The sequence below is a fragment of the Dermacentor variabilis genome, chromosome 3, assembly GCF_050947875.1.
Source record: "Dermacentor variabilis isolate Ectoservices chromosome 3, ASM5094787v1, whole genome shotgun sequence".
NCBI classification, from domain to species: Eukaryota; Metazoa; Arthropoda; class Arachnida; order Ixodida; family Ixodidae; genus Dermacentor; species Dermacentor variabilis.
Genome location: NC_134570.1, coordinates 41,213,026 through 41,237,354, shown reverse-complemented (window position 1 = coordinate 41,237,354; position 24,329 = coordinate 41,213,026).

Here is a 24,329-nt window from a genome sequence, read left to right as displayed (position 1 = left end):
TGTAATGTATTTCAATGCTTCAACCTTCCAGTTAACGCTTTCTGCCCCTCCAATGGACTTGCCTTTTACCCGCCCCACTCTAACCACTCGTACGAAGGATCGTTGTGCCCTGCAAACCTTGCACGGTGTGGGCGCGAACTGAGCAGGAAGGAGCATCTGAAGTAACAGGCGTGCGACGGCACCCCGATCGACCCGCGCAAGCAAAAACAAACAAATACATAAAATAGGCGGCTCGGAATCGACGCCCCCCCCCCCTACCACCCCCAGCTTCTTTCCCCGACCACAACGCTGTCGAAATCTTCTGCGATTATTCCATATTTATCGTGGCCGGGTGGCACACTCTTTTCGTAGTTCCTGGAAGCCAGTAGGCGGGCACGCTTGCTTATTGCTCCCTTGCCTCACGACTGCCTCCGGGTTGCCTGCCATTCCATTCGTGTTCTTCGTTCCCTCTGTACGTCGCTTACCTGACGTCACTCGTCGGGACCGAAGGGAACGAAGCAGCTTGACAGAGGCTTTCGCACGTATGCAGTGTACGAATGGCGTGGACGCAGCTCCGACTAAATGCGTGCAGGTTTGCGCGAGCTACCTCCGGCGTTATCAGCTCATCGGGAGCACACGTGCGTGTGTTTCCAATTGCCTCTGACTCGTAAGAACGATCCGAGATTGGACTGGACCCGCGAGCTCAGTAATCAAAGTAGCCGGCGAGAGACTTGACTGGTTCCCTTTACCTTAGAAGCATGCTATACACGGGCCATGTTCAGACTAAAACTCTTACGCCGTGGAACTGTTCGTAAGAGTAAACGCGAGCCAATCGTGATGTTTAAGAGATCGTTAGGGAAAGCACGACCAGCAATTTGCAAACAACACTTGCGAACGGAAAACATTTGAATACGTGTGGGCTCAAAGTTATCTTACGAAAATGTGTTTTCTTATTGGTTTTGCCCCTGCAGAGTCCACGGCCTCTGCAATGTCCATTGTCACAAGGCACGTACGAGAGAGGAGCTGTGTTCACAAAGTGGTTCGTACAAGTTTTCCAGTGAGAACCCCGACTAATTCTCACTGTTAACATATTATACTGGCTAAGATAATCAGACAACGACACCGGATTCTTACGAACGGAACGCTGCCTAAATTCGGCCTGAGAAGTTTTGTTGAATTCGAGCCAAACGTTGCCTAGTTGAGAAAAATGCGCGGTCCATGATCCCAAAAGGCTCTCTGAGTAGAATTCTACCGAATATGAGAGTTCAACTAGTCCTGGCTTATTTATTTGACTTACTTAAAATACTCTCAATGTCGAAGGACACTACGGAGGATAGTACTTGCAGGTAATGGCTAAAAAAAAGAAATATAAAAGAAGATGCGTTTTAAATCAATATATCAATATATCACTACATGTCAATGAGAGTCATTATAGAAGGGATCACAACCATAACAAAAGAAAGAAAATGGGCAAGCGTAAAAATTATACAATGTTTGGCTATGTAAAAATAACACACAAATACAACAATGCCGGTCAATGGCAAAGAACACCTGAGCTTTATGAATGTGGCCTCTGGTTCGTGAGAACGCTTCACGATCGACAGTGAGCCACTGACTGACAATAAATGACAGCCGGCAATCGGAGACGACTGTCGTCCGTCCGTGCTTAAGCTTCCGTTCCCTTCGCCTGAGCCGGTTACTAGCGTGTTCTGCATCTGGGCCGTATTTTGTAAATATTCTTTGTCTCAGCTTCTCTTCACGTCTCATCATCGGCGTGGCCGGGTGGCCGATCACGGCAATGGATGGGGCGGGACTTAGTGCAAGCTAGTTATTAAGGCCGAAGAAATAAGGCGAAAGTGGCGTCCGGGGGGATGGGTGGGATTGAATTGAGAGTATCCGTTATAAAATGGGGCTTTCAAACTGGCTGATGCTCGCTCTAGCTTTCAGTTCACTGCACGTTTTTAAGCCAGAAGGGAATCACACGTCAGCATGACTCTCTCTGGGTGTGTAATTTTCCCTTCCTTCCGGGCGTGGACAGTAAAACGTGTTTTGTTTCGCTTTCGTTTTCTTTCTTCAAGATCACTTCGTTTCGTTTTCTTTTTGCTTCCTTTTTTTTCTCTCTCTCGCCAGCTTTTCTTCGTTCGTGCACCGCACTTTGGGCGTGGTTGTCAGTTCTTCCTTCTTCGTGGTCCTTTCGTTGCCTTCTTGTTCTCTTTTGGCGGCCTGTCGTATTGCGTAACGAGACAGGTAGCACGAAGCGGCGTGCGCAGCCGCAGGTGCGACGGTATACACCCTTAGAATCGCTTGGCGAGTTTTGTTCCCTCCTATATCTCCCTTCTTGCGGCCTCGTCAAAGAACGAGCACGTGTAGGCGTCAACGCTTTTGAAGACTCGAAGCTGTCTACCGTGACCAGACGATAGCGTACTTAGGAAAAGAAAGGGGACACTTAATAAAAAGAAACTATGATAATGTTGAGTACGTACCATTGCCAATGCGAAATTGTACGAACCTGCTCTACATATTATACAGTCAATTCGTATATATTTAACGTGTGTAGGCCTTGAGTCGTGTATAGTGACGTGGAGCTGAGCCCTACTGTGCTAGGGCTATTTAGATGAGCGCCTGTCGAAACACCTGAATGGCACCTGTTTAAACAATCTTAATAAAAAATGAATAAAGAAAAAGATGTGGCAAACATTCGTTAAGTTATTCAAAGGCTTCAAAGTTAGAAATCTAGGAATCGAACCTGCGACTGGCTCCGACCTCATGGTCAGGGTTCACCTCCACGAAACCCACGGGGTCAAACTTAATCCGGAGTCCGGTACTACGGGGCGCTTCGTAATCCGAACTTAATTTTTTCCCGTGAAAGTGGATAAAAAAATAACTGGCTGCAACAGGGATACAAACACTCGCCTTCGCATTATTTGTGCTACAAACTGAGCTACGACGTCGCCATTCCCCCCCCCCCCCCCCAATTTCTGGGGTATTTATGTCTGTCTATACTAGAAGTAACCCCGGGAACGTTAGCCAGCGTCACGACCACTGACTGCCATGGCAGTGGACATATACATTGTCTGGTGGCCCCGTAAAAGCCACCAGTCAAGCCCCCATGCTGCGCATGAATGCAAATGAATCCCAAGCTGTTCTGCATCTCGGCCTGCGGTCTGGCAGAGGTTGACAGCACTGCACCTTCAGTCGGCGGCGCGTTGGCAAGTGTGGCAGGAGAGTCAACCAACACCTGCGGCTCACGTGCTACCGTGGGGGAAAGAACAAAGGTGGCGGCGCAGTGTTTCAGGTACGTCACAACTATCACAGTTGCCGGAGTCGAGCTAGAGATAAGTCATTCCGTTGATCACATGTCGAGCTGTCCTAGGAAAGATGCCGATGAAAAAAAAAACGGCAATATTTGCCGAAGCCATGCAACCAATTAAGCTATTCCATATGTACAGCCTGGATAGTGAACGCGGCGTCGTGTTCGACCACCATCGCGTACAATGCGCTCTCGGGTGAGCGACCCTTGGTCGTGGCGCCGCGCCAGCTTGAGCACGCAATAAACACGGCCGCCTGATCCCTGTTGCTTTGCGGTGCGCCTTTGAAAACAAGGCGAAAGAGATTATGCAAGAAACGTTCTCCATCTGGCATTCCCTCGCGCATTGAGAATAGGTCAACGGTAACGGGACAGCGAAATAGAGAGCGGCATCGTGTTTCCCTTTTTATTCCGTTTTTGTTTGTCCTTACTTACCATTTGTACAAGTCTTGAGTTACAGTTCAAGCAGGCTCAACGTAGGCGTGAAGCCGGATATTACCATTCACCCGAATGCAGCACGAACTTAGAAGGAAACTCGGATGTTTCTCAGGAAGAAAGCTTGGCTGTTGACACGGATCAACCTCCAGGAACCGGACCAATTTTTCTTCAGCTGTGACGCTTTCTTTCTCAGAAACCCTTTGCAGCGTCGTACTGCCGTCAGGTGGACGGCAGTGTTCCTTTCGATGAGCCTCCCTCCTCCTTGCGGACTTCCGCAGAACTGATTTCCCGTAAAAGCTACGCGTGACTTTAACAACGTCCGTACCACTTAGAAAGAAACGAAATATTCGGGTGATGGCCAGACGCCGAAGGATTTTAATAATCCTGTTGCCTGTGAGCGCGAAGCCGGGCTCCTGTAAACAATGTCTGCGATTGCAGGATTTAGGCACTCATTGGACAGGCGCCGCGCTCGGCTACGCGTACTGCTAACACCTCCGAGGCATCGCGACTACAGCACCTGTCCCCGCAACTTTGCTTGCAGTCCCAGCATACGTTTCTTAACCTTTCTAGTTGCGTTTGCGACGACAACAGCACGTGCGCGCATCGCCGCAAAGACGGCGGTTCGTGTTGTTCACTCGACAATGGTTGTCAGCTGCGATGACGAATCACTACTAGCTAAAGCTCGGCTCGTTATCGGAGGAAGTCTCTTGCGCAGACGACCAGGTTGCAATTTGAGAGGACACGTTGGGTTAGCGCCACCGACTTCGTTCCGAGGAGTTCGTATTGTCGCCGCTGCCGCGCCAGCGTTCACGCGGTGTCTTTCGACACGCCGGTGAGGGCACGCTGCCTGTGGCACAATGTTCTTTGTTGCACGCCGGTAACAACGTCCCCGGGAGGCACCCCAAGGTTACGCGAAAAACACTCACTGCCTGTTTACTACATTACACATCACAAGCACGCGTCTCCACCGCCAGTCGATCCGACCGTGCAGCGGCTGTTTCAGTTTGTACAGCTCCCCCTCTGCCCCCTCCCCGCCTCCCAGCTTTCGCATCGCCCCTCTCCCTCCCAAGCGACTCTCGGATTCGGACGCTCACCTTTCGCGCAAGGAACAAAGAGACAACGGATTTGCATTTCGTCGGCACGCTTTGAGCCGCCGCTTGTTTGTCATGGACGGCATTCTCTTCTCTCTCTCTCTCTCTTTTGACGGATGCCGCGATGTGGTGTCGTTCGTCGTCGTGCCCGGCGCGGTGTGTTTTGCTGCCCGCCCGCGCTTCCGTCTGCTTCCGTCGCGCAACTTTCGACCCGCTCGCCACAACAGCGGCAACGGGTTATCCAGAGCTCGCCTGTCGCCGGCGGCCACCGCGCCCGTCTGATCGAAGGCTCTCCGCTGTCCGGAGAGCGGCGGTCGCCTTTCGCGTATGGCTTACGTGTATACGTGCACGCGTGCGGCAAAGGGCACGCACGCCAGCGAGCGCTCTCGACGTCGCACCAGCGCGAATCGCGTGAAACGTGGGTGTATACGCGCTTCGCAGTGTTGGCAACAGGGCCAGCGTTCACAAAGTGAATACAGTAGAATCGGGATAAACGAAATTCGCTCAAACGTAAATGTCGGACGAACGGGACGAGGGTACCACCAACTTTGGTTGGCCACCCGTAGGAACGGTGCTAACAAACGTCGTTTAAACGAAACGCTTCTTTTGGTGAACGCTGGTTAAACGGTATTGGAGCCGAAACTGCGCACACCGCATCGGCCATCGTACTTTATAGGAAATAGGAGTAGGTCGACAAGCACGTCAAATGGTGCCGCAATATAGCCAAGGAAATCCGATCCATCGGCCAGTTGCACTGTCGTGGCATTGCTGCTGCTTTGCGGTGCTAACGCTGCCTGTAGTTTTCGCGATTCTTTGTGCATTGTGATGGCGACACTCAAAAACCGAGAGCGCATAAACGAGTACCTTACGCCAAAGAAGCTGTGATGGTCTGAGCAGAGTACAATAGCGCCCCTTTTTTTTATATTGAGGCGAAGTCGGAACAATCGATGCTTTTGGAGTGCAACAATTCTATGTGAGTCTTGCATCCTCCGCATTAACGAAATTTTCTATAAGCGGTAATCCATTTTCTGTCATTTCGAGATCCGCTTAAGTGGAGTCTACTGCATGCTGCTTCGCTGATTTGGCTAGTAACTCGCGAAATTTAATGATGTGAGCAACATGTGACCTTCGAAAGCACTGGATTGATTTTGAATACCTTAAGCGTGTACTTAAATCTCCCTACGCGAGCGTTTTACCGGGACAGCTGTTAAGAGTTCAACTTAGCTTGCTGTTCCCGTTCAGCCTACTCCACCTCATTTCCACGACGCTGTCATTGTATCATCTTCCGTCGCTTCATTCATTACTTCTTGATCGAGTTAGGATGTCGTCAGGCATCACCTGCTCGTACTCAACCTTATCCTCAGCATGCGTCGAAGAATGGCAAAGCTTGGCCACCCACCGCCACTTTGCGATCGAACGGGTTGCCCTATGGTACTTTGACCGCTCTGTTAATCAATTTTGCGCGCGAACAATAGGTGTTTTTTTCAATCCGTACCCCAGCAGCGGCTCTCTCCAGGCAGCAGACGCCACTCTCGACGGCCATGCTTTTTGTAACTGCATGTGCCGAAAGCGATTCTAATGCTGAAAGCATGTCATAGATGTGGTGTTTCGGACAACCTCTACTAATCGTTATCAATACAACGTCTTCAAAAACGGAGCGAGGATATTATTGGTATAAAGGGCAGAGAGCTCGGTCTGAGCCTGCGCGCTCCATCCTACTGTTCTGCGCTGGGGGAGGGCCAAAAGGGAATGAAGAAGAAATTTATAAAATAAATTAAGTTCTGGGGTTTAAGTGCCAAAACCAGAAAGAGGGATGGAGGATGACGACAAGAATAGTGGCGATGAATGCTGGTCGTTAACATAGCCGCATGCTAGTCTCAGCAGAAGCGAAGGCGTTTAGCTTGACAGTATACATATTCTGTTTATACGAACAATTCACACTTGCTAGGACAGCCTAGAGTACGGAAGAATTGCCACATAGACAGCTGTGGAGTTGTCGAGCGCTTGGAGTTGGCATCGCTGTGCAGCATCGAGAAAATTCGCGCGCTCACAACCTTTGGTTTTGTTGACGACAAGCAGTAAAAGGGTCTCGATATATATACGTGAGTCAAAAACATGCCACAGTTCCTGTAAACAATCAAACAAGTGAAAGGGAAGAAATGACAACTCTTCTACCCGAACGAACAAAGAAAGAACGGACCAAACTAACGAAAGAAGGAGGAAAAAACAAACATAACCAACAAGTAGTTGCTGCGAAGATACTGGGAGATTTTCTTATAATCCCCACTAAACAGTAATTAAATTGTTCCTTTCTTGTGTTGGAAGGCATTGGGCAAGGTCTCAACATTTCACGCCCCAGAAACTCCCGACAAAGTTCTTGACGGCGACGTGTCGGGACAGGAATGCTTACTCGAGTGAGAGATAACGACTGACCGCATATCGTGACAGAAAATGCAGAGAGCCCAAAAGACGGCCTGTTCACGTGATGCTCGTGCATTTATTATTACCCTCATAATTCACAACTTTCAAATAGACCTGCAGTTGTTTGCGGCTCAGTGACGCAGCGTTTTGGGCATGTTGGTATGACATGATGAGGCTTATCAAGCACGAGAACTCAGAAAGACGTGGTCCACACAGAGGCGCTGGTGCACCACGTCTTTGTGTGTCCTCGTCTTTTCATGCGCCATAAGCCTCATTGTGTTAGTGGCCGCTCGTCCTGTCTGTTCCTCTGCGGCTTCAGGTTTTCGCGGTTTGGTTCCATGCGCAACATACACCAATTCATCCAGTTTTTACATCTAGAAGACAAAAGAACAAAAAGAAAGGGGAAACGAAGCAATGAATCGCGCGAATTGCCTGCGATACCAAAAACTCTGCAGGGCTACGAGGGAGGAACCGTAAAGGACGCAGAGGAAGGGGTCTCGTTTTTATCGCCTTTGCAACCCGACTCTCTGACTGACAGGGGTGGGCGGTCCTTTGGGTGGCGGCAATGACACCTGCAGGCAACAAGGGCTGCAGGTGCGACCGGCGTCATCACTGTGACGGCCGGACCAAGAAGGCAGCGTAGTGCCAAGCACGTACAAACACACACGCCAGTACGAACGCAGCAGCATTTCTGCTGTGGGGGAAAACGAAGCGTGAAAAGTGGAGGGCTCGACAAGCACAATCAGAGCCGAGGAGCCAAGGGAGCCTTTGTTGCCGCCTCAGGTGCGCGCGGTACGCACGCCACCGTTGTTGGCCCACTCTCGTTGAACCCCAAACCCCCTTCTCTGCGTAGTCGCAGCGGCCTTCCTTTACAGCGTTCGCTATTTTACGGGCGACTGCTTGGAATGCCGAGTATCCGCAAGCCGAGCAGAGCGTTCCGCCGCTCCACTGACTGTCTACGGCCTGTCTGTAGAATTCTGCAGAAAGACTACTGGAGGCGCGGGAGGGGAGTAGATGGCACAGCCGTAACTGCTGTGCGAATATACGAAGTGTTGTCATCTTCGATTCGGTTTCCGGATCGAATGGTCACTTTTCCTAAGTAAGAATATTTTTGCCAATACTTTTTAGAAACAACACTTGAAAACGTCAACTGTGGGTGATCAAATATGATATTAGAGCAAAAGTGCGATAAATTTCCATCCTGGCGTGGCCTTAGTAAAGGTAGAAATCAGAAAATGACGTAGTCGCTCAACCAGCCAGACATTTTTTAGCTATACTGCCATAATTTTTCGCACTCACCGAATGGTCCTGCGTATGCAAACGAACTGCGTGTGAGTTCTTCACAGTTGTGTATTTGTGTTTTTAATGAAGACCACTTTATGATGTCTAGTGCCACGGTTTAAACTTGATAACACTCTGAATACTGGAATGCGATAATCGTTTCATAACAATGGTGAAAACAGCTTTTGGTTATTCGAAAAGCACTTAATACACAAGTTGTTTCGATTAGCTTCTGGAACAATTCAATTCGTATTTACTTCGTTCACAAAAAATACTATTAGCACAACTTTATACAACCTTGACAGCAATCGGTCATAGGTATCGTCAGTTTGTGACACACAGCGCTCCGCCGCCATTGTGATGCAGACCACAGCGGAGCCGGAGGTTACGCTTTCGCTTGTGTCGTCTGGCGCAGTGGTGGCAATGTCGTCTGTTGCTGTCCGCGGCGTCTTATGTTGCTAGTTGAGGTCACAAAGAACTGAAGACTAAGCAAGCTCGTCCTAAATTCCAGGGAATGCCAAATATGCGAAGCGTGATGTTCCGTCCGTCTTCGAAGCTTCCTGAGAAGGGGACTCCCTCAATTAGTCTCGCTGAGGTGGAACAACTTCAAAAGCACTCGATGAGTGGCTAGCGACCAACCAGGTCGTATGAGAGTGCAATGCCAGCTCCCCACATTCGCAACAAACGCACGTTACACTTGTGGTAGAATTGTGGTGATGGAACAATTTGACGCTATAAACACGACCATGATCTGCCATTATGCACGCCAGTTCCGTTGACAAAGCAAATGGAGCTCGTGCACTGGCTTATGGGATATTGTTTTCAAGGTCAAACGCGTTTAACCACGCTGTGTCCTTTGGGCCCTGTGAAAGTGTCACCATTGAAGCACTCTTGCGGAAACTGAAGCAATCTTGCGGAAACTGAACTCCTTCCAGATGCAGACTCTTGTTCTCTTTGTTAGACAGCAAGGTTATACGAGGCCATTGTTACAACGCAGGTTACTAGTACACCTTCGTAGAGCAATAGACAGGTGTCTGAACGACGCCCGTGAATGCCTCGATTCCTTGTTCGCAGTTTTCGCCTCTCTCGCTAGACGCGCAAGATTCAGGGGCGTAACTTCCCACTGCGAGAGCATAAAACTCTATCACGCATATCTCGGCGAGCATGTATAAAAAGCGAACTAGTAATATTTTTACCTAGTCGCTAGTTTTAAGTAAGTAAATATATGTATATTTTATTCTCCCTCCCTGTCCTTTTACTCCCCTCGTCCTGCCTCTCCCTTCCACTGTGCACCGCTGTTCAAGTGTCATCAGACTGTGCTAGACAGCTACTGCGTCCTGCAGCAATCTTCCTTTCCTTTTCAGTTATCTATCTATCTATCTATCTATCTATCTATCTATCTATCTATCTATCTATCTATCTATCTATCTATCTATCTATCTATCTATCTATCTATCTATCTATCTATCTATCTATCTATCTATCTATCTATCTATCTATCTATCTATCTATCTATCTATCTATGTAAAAAAGAAATAAATAAAAAAATAAACACTATCGCTGCAGGGATTACTTCGGAGCCCGAATTAAATAGCTCCTGGGGTTATAAGCCACCTTTTTAGAGCTTTCTCATACGACTCGATCGCACGCTGGACGAAGCACAGAAAGTAAGTTTCCAAGCCAACTGTGGTCACTTCGCTTGTCATCATTAACGTTGAAGGTTGGGTAAGGTGGTATGGCACAATTGGTGGTGGAAAGCGCCACGATTAACGCAAAACAAAATAAGAGGCCCCGACACACAAAGAATGAGTGTGTGGACATATTTTTTGTGCTGTGCGTCAATGTTATCGATTTATTCAAAGGTTGTCAATGTTACTGAGACCCTGTTTATGCTTCTTTTTACTCAAAAGATTCCGCAGAGCCTATCTCACGATGACTGTTGACGGTAATGAGTTTATCGTTGAATCAATATCGCGACACAAGGTATCGCCACCGTCGAAACGAGTTATGTACGACGCCTGTACTACAGTCCTATTGGGCACTTTTCTAAGAACACTAGGCGCCATCTAGCGTCGCCGCCACGAAGCCTGCGTGGCGCGCCGGCGCGTGCGAACACTGAGAACCGAGTCATGCGGCAACCGGAGCACTCTCGCGCAAGTCTTTCCGGACACGCTGCACCATCTAGTGGCACTGCCGAGAAGTCCATGCGTGTCCCTCGAGACGAGAGAGAGACAAAATTTTATTGTGTCCTTAATGGGGTCCAGGGGTGGCGGGGGTTGCTGTGAGGCGGTACTGTGAGCCCTCGACTACTATTACCGTCATGGCATTCTTGTGGGGGTATTCTTCTGTGTCCACGTAGGCTACTTCCGCGGCTTGGTTGTAGCGCTTTTGTAGTCGTTTAGCTCTGTCCGCACGTCGCACCTCATTGTGTTTAGGGTGCATATTTCGAGGTATGGGCGGGAAACTAGCTGTACGCGAATGTTCGGAAGGATGGGTGCTTTTGGTCCGAATTGGGTGGTGTAGGTTGGTGGTGCACAGAATTTCAATACGCTCGTCTATAGTGTTGTGAATGCCGAGGGCGTCCAGTTTCTCGTTGGAGGTGGAAATGAGAAGATGTACGGCTTGTTTATAGGTCCTCTTGATCGCGGTATTAGGTTTGAGCTTATCAGTCGCACTGAGGCCCACAGGGGATGTCGTCTGCGTTGAGGCTGTTCTTGAGGTTTGGGATGCTAGCTAATGCAGGCGGTAGTCCGAGCAGGGCCGCGTTAAACATAAAAGGGAACAGAATCGATCCTTGTGACGTGGCTTTGCTGCTGGAGAGAATAATTGGCGACTGCAACCTTCCAACGGTTATGGTGGCCGTGCGACCTGTAAGGAAATTCTTGATGTAGTTATATGTTTGGTGTCCAACCTGGAGTTTTGCCAGTTGTGTCAGCATGGCTTCATACGGGACGCTATCGAAAGCCTTGGTTAGGTCTAGTCCCAAGATGGCTCTGGTGTCCAGCCTGGAGCTTTTATCGCCATCGATAATTTGATGCTAGAACTGAATCATGATATCTTGAGCTTGGAAGCTAACCATGAGTATTGGGGAAGAGATCGTTGTCGTTCATATGTTTGTGTAAGCGTGTGAGGTTGACGTGTTGGAGGACCTTTCCGACACATGGAGTAAGGTAGTTATGGCGGAGGTATTCGAGTAGGAGGCGCTTCCCCGGTTTGGGAATGCTAATGATTTTGGCTTCTTTCCATTGTGAGGGGAGGTGTGCCGTTTCACAGTACACTTTAAAATAAGCCGTGAGGGCTAGTATAGAAACCACACCTAGGTTGCGAATAATTTTATTAGTAATGTCATCACATTCTGGGTCCGGGCTTGGGCGTAATGCGAGGATGGCTTCACGCACCACTGCTGCGTGTATGGGCGCGTCCAGCGGGTCGTTAGCGGTGCCAGTGTATGCTGGAGCGGGTGTAGTAGGTTGAGGTGCTACGCAGCGGCCTATCAGCTCTTGAAGAACCTGTGCTTCCGTGCCCGGATGAGTGCGAGTAACATTTTGCAAGTTGGGCTGTTGTGTGTTCTCGCTGTTGACTCGATCGAGAAGGCAATGAAGGACATCCCGCTTTTCGGGCAGGTTTGGTTGACACTCCATGCTGTCGCATGTGCTGTGCCGATTTTGATGAGTAAGTTATTGGGCATAGTGTTCAATGTGAAGGGCGAGCGGGGTAATGCATTTTCTGAGCGTTCGGTGGAGCTCGTCGTGTTTGTGTCTGCGTTGCAGACTGGCGAGGGCTTCCCACATATGCAGTAACTTGCTATCGGCCCCCAGCAGATTGGCTTCCTCTGGCACCAATTTAGTGGCTTCGCTCGCGTCTTGCAGCAAGGGGGCGACCCAGTATTCCAAAGGATGGCGTGCCGGTGCCTGCGAACTCTGAGAATTGTTGCCTCGCTTGCCGCACACACAGTGGCGCATACCCAGTGCATTTGTATCGCAACTTGCTAATGCGTCGAGTCCCTTTCCTTGAGGAATCCCAGTGACGTGGGCTCGATTCCGCTCATTATCAGAGAAATTTAAGGAATCTTTTTCGTCATTGTAGAGTGGCACATTCCCAGTGGCGCAAACCTAGTTACTCAACTTGGTGTCGACGACGCTCATTGAAGAGCGGCACACACCTACTCGCACATACCCTGTGACCCAAGTTGGCATCGAAGAGGTTCATTGAAGACCAGCCCAGACCGGGTGGCACATTCGCCGTGCTCCATGCCGGCGTCAAAGAGTTTCTTCGAACAGCGGTGCCTACCCAGTCCCGCATCTAAAGCGACCCATGTCGACGTGCAAGGGGTTCGTTGAAAAGCGGCGCGTATGTGCACATTGCCACATACTGAGTGATCCAAGTTGGTCCGATGGCTGGTTTGGAACCCTGTTCCCTCAGCACAGCGGCCCGACGCGCTACCCAGTGACCCAAGTACTCGGGAAAGCGGATAGATACACACGTACCTAGAAATAAACACAGATACAGACATAGAAATATAGGTGGTTGGCCTCTGGAAAGTGCGTGAAATACCCTAAGAATGTAAACGCATTAAATCTGATTCAAAAGCTGGAGGGTGAGATGGTGCATACTGTCTATACATCAGGACCCGTATTCTCAAAGCGTTCTTACGCTAAAAGCGTTCGTGCCAGCCAATATTGATGTAGGACATATTATTAGCCACGGCGATCAGCCAATTAAAAGCCGCACTTACGAATGAAAAGCTTTGTGAATTCGGCCCCAGGTATGTTTGCTCAAATTAGATATGCCTAAATGCACCGGAGGAGTAAAAGAGCGAGGGTTACATTACTCGAGTTCTGCAAGCAAGACCGGGGACCCTTATTTGCCTAGGGATTGGTTTGCAGGTTACTCGAGCTATTCTAATCTATTTACGCCGAGGTACATCCACCTTATTTGCCGTTTGCTACTTGCGCACCGCTTGACAAAAAAGAAAAATAAAGAAAGAAACACACCTAAGCCACTACAGACATTTCCCAATGCGACATATTGGAAACAATTTGCACGATTCATGTAATAGCTAGAACAACGCGAGAACAACTAATATTGAGCAAAACGATGAGTAAAGGGGCTAATAAAAAAACTTTGACCGAATTCACAAAGCTTTTTGTTCGTAAGTGCTGTTTTTTATTAGCTGATCGCCTTCGCTAATAACGTCTTACGTCACTATTGGCTGGCACGAGCCATTTTAGCGTAAGAAGGTTTTGTGATTACGGGCACTCTTCTTTTAATATGATGCGATATTTAGGAAATGTTGTCGCCTTTAATTGGCGCCAGCTACTCCTTTTCACATAGGAGTTTAAAAAGAGAGAATAAATCATAACAAAAATAGAGAAATCATAACAACACAAATTCCGGTAACTTAAGTACACTAATGTCACACTATAACTGAAAGACAACTCCAAATCATAAAAACATAAAGTCCAGTCATATATGTGAACTAAAGTCCGGTCACTTCGCTAGGCTAAAATAAGGGCACATAAGAAATTACGGATTAAGTTCTTTTGAAGTTACAAAAAGCCAGGCATCGGATTGACCAAAGTCGGGTAAAAGAAGGAGATAGAACACGATATTGCATTTAAACACTTTACTCGATACTTTCCGAGGATATTGCTAGGTTCTATAAATCTCTGAAGAGCCGGTAACGCTCGTCTTTGCAATGAGTATGTTGGTCTGCGGAGCAGCTAGTACTCACAAGTGAGAAAATACGAGAGTTCTCGTAAATCCGCACAAAAATCTGCGAACAGAAGAGGCATTGCCAACGGCCCCAAAAGGACCTGGTCTACTTATTTTCAGTGCACCCGAGGCTAGTAAAACGGGGCCAAGAAGTGCGCCCTGGCCCGGCCTGGCCCGGCCACACCAGGTGAAAGTCAGCTTCGTTAAACAAGTGCGACACCTGACTGTTATAGCTTTTCCTAGTGAGCTTTTGGACAGCTCTGACGAGCGATTTCACCTTAATCTTCGAGCGGACAGTAGCAGAAAAAAAAAACCACGACACAAACAAAGAAAAACAAAAACAGCAGTCAGGCGTGCATAACGCGGTCATTCCTTATATTCATTGTTTGTAACATAGGCTTAAGAAGAACGTAGGCAAAGCAGGTGTAAATGTTGTATATTCCGCCTTAAATCGCCAGGTCTATTTGCGTATGTAGGTTAACGAGGAAAAGGCAAGGAGACTTTGCTAAAAAAGAAAAAGAAGGAAGGATCAGGGCGGTGTCCACCGAGTGCACAAGAAATGTCGTCTATGACATGCAATTAACTTCCGGAAGATCGTGCCCAGGAGAAACCCGAAGGTGCAACAACGAGAGATTGCGCGAGCATGACAATTTATTCAATTAAAAGGAACCACACATAGCGACCTTGTTATCAGTTGAAACACTTGTGGTTATTCGCCAGTGTATGACGATTTTCGCTTTAACACCAACAAGCACTACGCACACGAGCGCGTCACAAGAGCGAGAAGAATGTATCAGCGGTCACTACCACCGCAAGGACAGTCCAGTTTCTATAGGACGGTCACCCTTCACAACGGAGTGAAAGAATCCACGCGAGTTTTTACTTGACAAGATTCAAAAACGTCTGCTGCACCACAACGTCCGAAATACAAGCAGCTTTGAAATTCGCGACATCACACTGACGTACCGGCGATGGAGTTGCGCATGAATTTCCAATAAATGGATGTTTGACCTTCATTTTATCTTCTAGTAAGCAACCTCTCACTCTGAATCGTACAGTTTCTCACAGTGTTACCTATGGATGGGAATCTGGCGCCACCACCTATGCGAGTTTCCTAACGGGTCATGTGGAGTCATGGGAATAACGGTACATGGGTATGCGGGGCTTGGCTTAAAACGCGGGCATTGCCACACAGGTAATGCACATTTTTTTTCAAGATAACAATTTTATAGAATGTCTTCGTATTACATCTTTGCATAAAGTTGACTTACCTCCAGTGCACAGCCAAGCGATGAAAGGCACGAACAGGCGACAAACTGTCGCAAAGCGAGCGCGGACCCTTCGTCGTCTGTCGGTCCTCCAACTTCAGCTGCCCGCTGGTGCTCCTGACGTTTCTTATGCAAGAATAAGTCTTCACGACTGAAGAAAAAAAAAGGGTAATCAAGAATGAACCTGTTGTTTAGTTGACGTGTTGTTTTAGTTGAGAACGAACCATAGTGACAGACGAAAGAGAGCCAGACAGACGCCCCTTCAAGGTGACCTGGCTCTCCGAGAATGATTCCGATACAAGTCACCGCATACCGGCATTTCCATGCATACAACAAGGCCGCAATGTGACCCTTTGTATTATTGTAAGACATTCTATGCTGTAGATAAAAGAAAATATAGTTTTTAAGAATTACCTTATCATAATAAACTGAATTTAGTGTTCGTCTTTAGCGTATCTGCGTTCTCCATGTCACCATCTTCTAACCTCTTTCGCTGCACCCTCCTTCATTCTTCGTCTTTATCAGATGTAATATTTGACAATTTTAGCAACAAGAAAGGCCGGGTATGCCAAATTCTCAGATGTGATATCCACAACAAGAACAAGAACGCGAAAATAAAAATAAAAACAAAAACCTGTCGTGCGGTCATTTCCTCCTGATGCATGTTCCCAGTTAACTGCGGAAAAGCACATTGCTCTTGAGTGTATTTACATATTCATGATATTGCGACCGTGTTTAGACAAGCACTTCGTGATTAGCTTAAAGGAAAGTTTAGAAACACTTCGGGCACACTTTGTTATTGCCTTCACATAATCCGGAAAGCCTCATATAACTTGCTGTAGCTGAATAATTGTGACAAGCGCTAAAAGTTTTCATTAATGTTGTGTTTATTATTTTGAACTGTCGTCGCGTTCACAGGAGCTGCAAAATATAAGCGAAGTTCTAGCTTTAAGCCACCCGCTTGAGATCCTGCAAATCTGTCTTTGCTGTTGAACACGTGTGTACAACAGCAGAGCCAACTGGTTTCACGCAACCCGGCGGTACGATGAAGCAAAGAAATGGCTGGTGACCAAGCTGGCTGCAAACAGAAATTGCAAACGGAACAAGGAATTAAGGAATCAATAGAAAGAAAATGAAGCAGGGCATGTCGGTGGAATAATAGGCACAGAAACCCAAGAAACCAACATAACTCGCATAGATGCGTGCGAATGAAAAAGAAATGGTTATATATATATATATATATATATATTGTCATACATTAAGTATAGCAACATGCCGTCAGGCGTTAAAGGCCCTAGACCAATATGTCAAATTTGTTACAACCTTTAGTATTTTTCAGATAATTCACTATGAGCAGATGGGCGAAAAAAAACGAGAAGAGCGGCAGGGTATAATTTTATTGGATTCCGACAGATTCTCAAAAAAATGACTACACTTTAGTCATCGCATGCAGAACAAAATTTTCAGCACATACATGTTTTTATCCACTTCCTTGTCTGTGTTTCTGTCACTTCTTGCAGTGTTTCAAGCATCTTCTTCATATAATACTGTGATTCTGGTGCCGAAAAACGCGCTTTCCTTCGATTTCTGGATTCATTCATTCATCCATTCATTCATTCATTCATTCATTCATTCATTCATTCATTCATTCATTCATTCATTCATTCATTCATTCATTCATTCATTCATTCTCTAAAGCAAGCCACACCCGCCGGTGCTGCAAAATGGCTATCGAATTCTTTGGGTGATCACACTGTCACAAGGAGCTTTTTCTTTCTTTTTCTTTTTTCCAGCCGCGGAAGCCACAATTAGATGGACGCGGAGCACGAAATACTCATGCGCTCGGCATTTAGGTAAACGTTGAAAAGCCCTAGGTGGTCAAACTTATTTCAAAGTCACCCCCTCCCTCTTCCTCCTTCCCCTTTCTCAATGAAAAAGGACTACCCATTAGTGAATGCTTTCTTTTTTGTTTCAGACCTTCCCTGAAACGAACGACCCACAATAACAGAGCTCTGAAATCGTGTTCAGTGCATATTAGCGCACAACGCGGTAAAACGCGCGCGCATAATGAGCTAAATATTTCAAGACTGCGGAGTTCGTGCAACTGCAGCGGCGAACCTCCCGTTCGGTTCTCGCCACACCATCCCGGCCCGAGTGCGGCTCAATGTAACACGCTCGCAGTTCGCTCCCCCTTTCGGCGCGAAATTGCGACCGAAAAACGCTCGTAAGCCTTTTTTCGTGAATACACGGCCGTTTCAAGCGAATGAACGCACGTGCTCGCGGGCAGCGCAATGAATTTCGCCAGGCGAAGCACCTCGCTAAGCTCTCGGCACGGAGCGTGATCCGGGTGTAGCCAAACAGCGGGGCTAGCCACGCTTTCAGATTTGAGGAGAACGCCGGCGTGTAGGCGATTCCAACGTTGCGCGCGGAGGCTTTTCGCGCGCTGTGTACTATGCTACGCGTGTGGGTTCTCATACTCCGTTGCACACTCGGCAGGAAATGCTGCGAAAGGTGTACACAAGTAGTGCGGTCACAGAAGTCTCCATCCGCTTCTCCCACGGAGCAGTTGCTTTGTACTGGATAACTGCTTCATGTATTACAACTACGTGTTGCGGATGCAAGTGTACGTGTAGGTTTAGTGCAGTTTTCGTGCTCTCAGTGTGTGACGTACCTACTACGTTTCGTGCGCGGGCGCAAGTGGTGTGCTGTGGCCGCTAGTTACGGAAGCGTGCCGCCGCACTTGTTCGGTGGTAAATAGGTTCAGATGTGCGAAGCCCTCCGCGTAATACGTAATTACGTCATTTCTTTGCTACATAAAGATACAAGGAATAATGTTGCGTTGAATTACGTTGCGCGTACCATCATCTTTCTTTGATATGGGACGCACTGATTCTTGGTCGTAAATGCGAGTAAAACGAAATAATAAAGCTCTGCGGCCTTCTGTGCCAAACAGTGATCTGATTATCATGCACGCCGTCGTTCGGGCGCTGCGGATTATCTTCGCCACCTGGGATTCTTCGGCGTGCAGCTAATGCACGGTACAGGAGTGTTTGCATTCCGCCTCCATTGGAATGCGGCTGCCGTGGCCGGAATCCAACCCACGACCTCGTGCTCGGGCGATACAACACCCTAACCACTGGGCTATACCGCGGCGAGTGCGGACGCGGGCAGGGATAGACGCTGCTCTAACTTTCGTAGGGTGCGTCTCTTGGCATGTGTGGGAAACGCACACTGTAAAGCGATGTACACCTTTAAGAATATCTAAGGGTGCAAAAAAAAAAAACACGGGAAGAAAGGGGGTCAACCTAGGGGCCCAAAAAGCGACCATGCCTATGCATGGTCACTTTTTCATCTTCGATATCATCTTAACTTCCCATTACACATGTCTCGTTGCTGTCTCATTTGATTAGAAATCAGTACCTATGCGCATGCGTACGCTGTTGTCTTTTACCTATATATATATGTGTACCGCTTCGTAGAATAAAACAATTATTGGAAATTAGCGCTGTGTCCGCGTCGTATCTCTCTCTGTCTCTCGTCCCTTTTTGAGCGCTAAAAACCTAAAAGTTATGGAATACCAACATGCGCAAACCTACGCTCTGTCAAATATCGCAGCACCAGTGCAGAACGATAAAGGCACTACCGCACTATTGAGTAACTCGCTCGGAATCCTTAGTGAGTTAATTTATTAGTTTACTTACAGGCTAGCGCTACGTCATCGAAATTTCGTGTCGTCGGTAGAAGATACCAACAGCGTCGTTTTGCAGCAGATGAAGTCACCATGGAAGTTGATGGTTTCGCCTTCAGCTTGATTCAATACCGGATCCAAGTCGCTTTCTTTGCTCCCCAAGTTTTGTTGTTTTGTCAAAACGCAGCTCACAGCTTTTGTCTCTCTTGACACGTGATCTTTCGTGGCATTATCATCTTCATAATGCTTTCGTCGGGCCTATATCGAATAACACCACTTGAGTCTGCCTGTTGTGGTTGCTACCCAGTTCAGCATTGCTGTTTTTATGTAGTACTCATGGCCCCTATAGAACTGTTCTCGTTGTTATTACTGCTTTTTGTTTTTGATACAACGAAAGTACGGCTTGCCTGCCTTACTAAGTTTGTTCTTTCTTCTTCTTCTTCTGTTGTTCTTTTTCGTCTTTCTTTTTCATTCCGAAAAGAGTTCACTTATATGTAATAAAGAATGAAGTGTATCTACCCTGACATATATTTAGGTCGAGATCAAAACTCTCTCTCTCTTTGCTTTTCCGTTCTATACGAGATGCTTCGCCGCAACTGATATAATGATGAGGCAAAGACAGCTTTGACAGGTGCAGAAATTTTTAGAAATTAATGATTACAGTGTACGTCATGCGTTGTAAGATGACTTATGTGCTTTAGATGTGCTTTAACGGTTTGATTTTATGTGAATTGATGCGATTAGAATTGACGTTTACGTCTTCTGGTATCCTTTAGTTTTTGTTATTGGTATTATTCCTGTGAAACTTAATCTAGTGAATGCCACTTTGAACAATGCAATTTTTATTTTTATTGCTATAGTGTATTCATGTCGTGTGGAATGTATCAGCTGCTTATAGGAGCAGCGCAACTGTTTCGACAAAGTGACGACAGTTACTGAACTGAGCCTCATGAACCTTGTGCTCTGCTTATGCAAAGATTCGTTCATTTCTGCGACTAGATTGGCTAGGCCATGTGAAGGACTGCATTCCATAAAGCTGTTTAGCGCAGTCATCGACTCTAGGCTGCTGCTGAGTGTTTGTCAACCTTTCGTTTTTTTTTATTTCTGGAAGGGCCCTCTGCAGTAGCACCGCAAACAATGCCGTTCTAAGAGGTTGTCCTTGGCATCTAATGTTGATTGACGTCCTAGGTGTCTCCTCCTCAGTCATGAATGACAGAGTGCTATAAATAACAAGTGCCGCAGCAACAAAACATTCCTGCCTGTCTTTCTGAACAGGTACCATACGTGGGACACCATCAAACATCAACTGCAAAAGAAAGCACGTTTTCGCATACTTTCTGAAAGTCGACCTCAAATGAATTCAGTACCAAAGTGGCAGCTGAACAGAAGTTAAGTCACGAAACGAAGTTAACGTTTATTTCACCTGCCTTCTAATGAAAGATACCTACCCTCACTATGCGTGAATATGTTATAAGGCATGTCCAAGCATGTCCCCTGAAGCAGTCTCATTTTTCAAAGAGAAAAAGAGAAAAACACGTCTCCATGCCGAGGACATCTTTTTTAAAGCTCGATTAGCATATTTAACGTCAGCTTTATTACTCGTTTCCATGAGGAAAGCTATAATCTAATATTACCATCATTTTAGGATGCCTTAGGGAATTAAACGCCCCGTACAGGCCCCAAAGGTTCTCATAAAACTTGTTCAAGAGGGCCACCAGTTAATGGCGGACACTTTCGGGCGAGCTTCACAATGAGAGCTTAGTGTAGAAGAAGATCGAAGGAAAAACGAAAAAGAAAAAAAAAGAAACGAGAGACATTCATCGCAGTATGTAAGCTTGACACAAGAGCTGAATAGGAAACCGGTCGTTCTATACGGAGGGTCCCCACGGTCGTCTGAGAACGGCAGGAGCGTCGCCGTCTCGCCATTTGCAAAAGTGAGATAAATTATTCTTAAACCTCTAATATCAAAGCGACGTACCAAAGTCCGACTTGTTCGAGTCATTGTACTTTAATGCTAATGGTGTTCGGAGCGGAAATTGATGGTCAGCGCACCAACCACCGTCGCCTCTGTGTACTGAGGCAACATAATGGAACAAGGGAGATACAAAGAAAAGAGAGTAAAAGAAAGCTTGCTAATAAGATGCAGATAAGCGTAAGAGACAGAAGTTTGGTCATTGCCGGTTTAAGACGTCTCGAACGTGAGGTCTGTCTGAAGTAAATGGTTCATTGCATTGAGACAACAGTTGGGAGAATCATCATCTAGAATTCATTCCTCTTTAACGGCACTTACGAAAGAACGAAAGCTGCACACGTAGTTTTCGAAACAACACGCCCGGCGCTTTCTGTCCTTGGCGAAAATTGTCGCCGTTAAATTATGTTTATAAAAAACTAAAGTCGGCCATTGCAGCGTGATGACTCGCTCTGGGAATAGTAAGTTCCTTTAGGCTACGTGTCGCGAAGAGGCCGCCGTGGCTCGTGTATTTTAATGCTCCTTAATACACAGAACGTTGGCTCAGTGTTGCTTGGCATTGACTTGGCTGTCACCTGCTATTATGAACAGTATTAAAGTAATTTGTTTCCGTGAATACAACCTCTTGCTGTTAAATCATTCGAGACCCCTATTGACAGTAACAGTATTACGCTAGAACTGAAAGCGGTTGTCGAAACACTTACGAAAGAAAATTGTTGTGAATTCGACAACAGAAGCCAATGTGTCCTAGTAGGCCCATTTAGAAACCATATCGTAGTCGACAACAAAGAAATGAAGAAGAATGCAGGCAGCGAAAATTTTGAAGCACCCGGCGACATTGTGAACTTTCAATTTAATTAGTTACTCCAGCCAAGCTCTGGCACAGATACGCTCCAACCTCCAGTCAGGATGCTGAAGAAATCCAACAGTTTTATGAAGATGATTAATTAGCGATGAGAAAAGTGCAAACTCAGAATGCTCTAGTCATAGGCGACTTCAGTGCAAAAGTGGGAAAAAAGCAGCCTGGTGAATAAGGAATTTGCAGCTACGGCATCGCTTCTAGGAAAATAGAGGAGAGATATTGGTAGAATTCGTGGAAAGGAATAAGCCCAGAATAATGAACACCTTGTTCAAGAAGCGCAGCAACAGGAAGTAGACCTGGAAAAGCCCCAATGGAGAAACAAAAAATGAAATAAGTTTCCTACTCTCTGCTGATCCCAGCATAGTGCAGGAACCTCATCCAGCACTATGTTGGTTTTGGTAGGGTAAAGTGCAAGGGATCAAATGTCAGTGAGGTCGAGGATTTATCTCTATATGAAGAGAGAAAGAGTAAAATTAGTCAAGAAAGTTAGGCTAGCCTAGACGCAGCAAGGGCAAAAGCAGACCAATCGAGGCTGGTGCTTCCAAACATATAGGCAGCTGAAGAACAGAGAGATGACGATGACAAAAAGGTTATGAATGAAACCGCAACTAGCTTGATTTCAGAAGAAGCAGTTGAAGTGGGAGGTCAGGGACCAAAGCTACAGGTAAGCTTTCCCAAGTAAACAAAAAAAAAAAAAGAACATGATAAAGAAACGACAAAGCATGCGGGTCCAACTCAAAAGATCAGATTGAATTCGTGGAACTGTCAAAATTATCAAGAAAGAGATATTAAAAGATATTTGAAATTATAGCGTGAGAAAGATTGAGGAAGCAGTAAAAAATGGACACAGCTTGAAATCAGTGAGAAGAGAACTTGACATAGGACAAGCCAAGATGTATGCCCTGCAAGATAAGCAGGGTAATGCCATCAGTAATCGCGAAGGTAAACTAAAAGCAGCAGAACCATTTTATACTAACGTGTACAGTACCCAGAGCCGCCACGCTACCTACATTCGAAGCGGTAAGGAACAAGATACATAGGCTCCTTGTATAACTAGCGTTGAAGATAGTAGGGCCTTGCAAGGCATGATCCGGTGAAAAGCGGCAGAAGATGGAATAACAGTCGATTTAATCAAAGATGGAGGAGATTCCTTTTACAGCTTGCGGCACTTTATATGCAATGCCTCACGACTTCAAGTGTACCAGAGAACTGGAAGAATGCCAACGTTATACTAATTCACAAGAAGGGAGACGTTAAAGAATTGAAAAGTTATAGGCCCATTAGCTTGCTTTCAGTATTTTATAAAATATTCACCAATATTCACTTCAGTCATTCAAGAGAACAGGCTCGCTTCAGGAAGGGATATTCTACAAGTGATCATATCTATGTCGTCAATCAGGTAATCGAGAAATTCGCAGAGTACAATCAATCTCTGTGTACGGCTTTCATAGGTTATGAAAAGGTATTTGATTCAGTAGATATACCAGCAGTCATAGGGCAGTAGGTAATGAAGGAGTACAGAAAACATAAGTGAATATCTTGGAAAACATCTACAAAGATTACATAGCTACTTTTCTTCTCCAAAAGAAAAGCAGAAAGTTACCTATCAAGAAATGGGTCAGGTGAAGAGACACTATTTCTCCCATGCTATGCACTGCATGCTTGAAAGAAGTATTCTAGCTATTAAACTTGGAAGGATCAACGGCGAATATCTCAGTAACCTTCGGTTTGCAGACGGCATTGTCCTGGCCAACAACACTGAGGACGAATTACAATAAGTTATTGAGGACCTTAACAGAGAAATTGCAAGAGTGGGGTTGAAGATTAATATGCAGAACACAAAGAAAATGTTCAACAGCCTAGCAAGGGAACAAGAGTTCAGGATCATCAGTCAGCCTCTAGAGTATGTGCAGTAGTACGTTTATCTAGATCAAATTACTCACAGGGGACCGTGATCATTCGAAGGAAATTTACGAAAATAAAAGTGGGTTGGGGGGGGGGTGCATACGGCAGGCATTGCTGGATCCTGGCTGAGAGAGAGAGAGAGAGAGAGAAAGGAAGCACTGACATATTATCAGAGATGGTCACTATCACCACAGACTATCACAGCACACGATCCCTTGCGGCAGCTTTTAGAAATATTATCATTATACATACACTGCACTGCACTCGTAACGTGAAAGCCTTGCGTGTCCGCCACTCTTCGAGCGCGAACGAAATTGTGTTCAGACATCGCAGCCTACTGGCCGTAACGTTAGCAAGCGCAGAAGTTCCAAACGCAACGTTACGAAGCACTCGGGGGTATCGCTG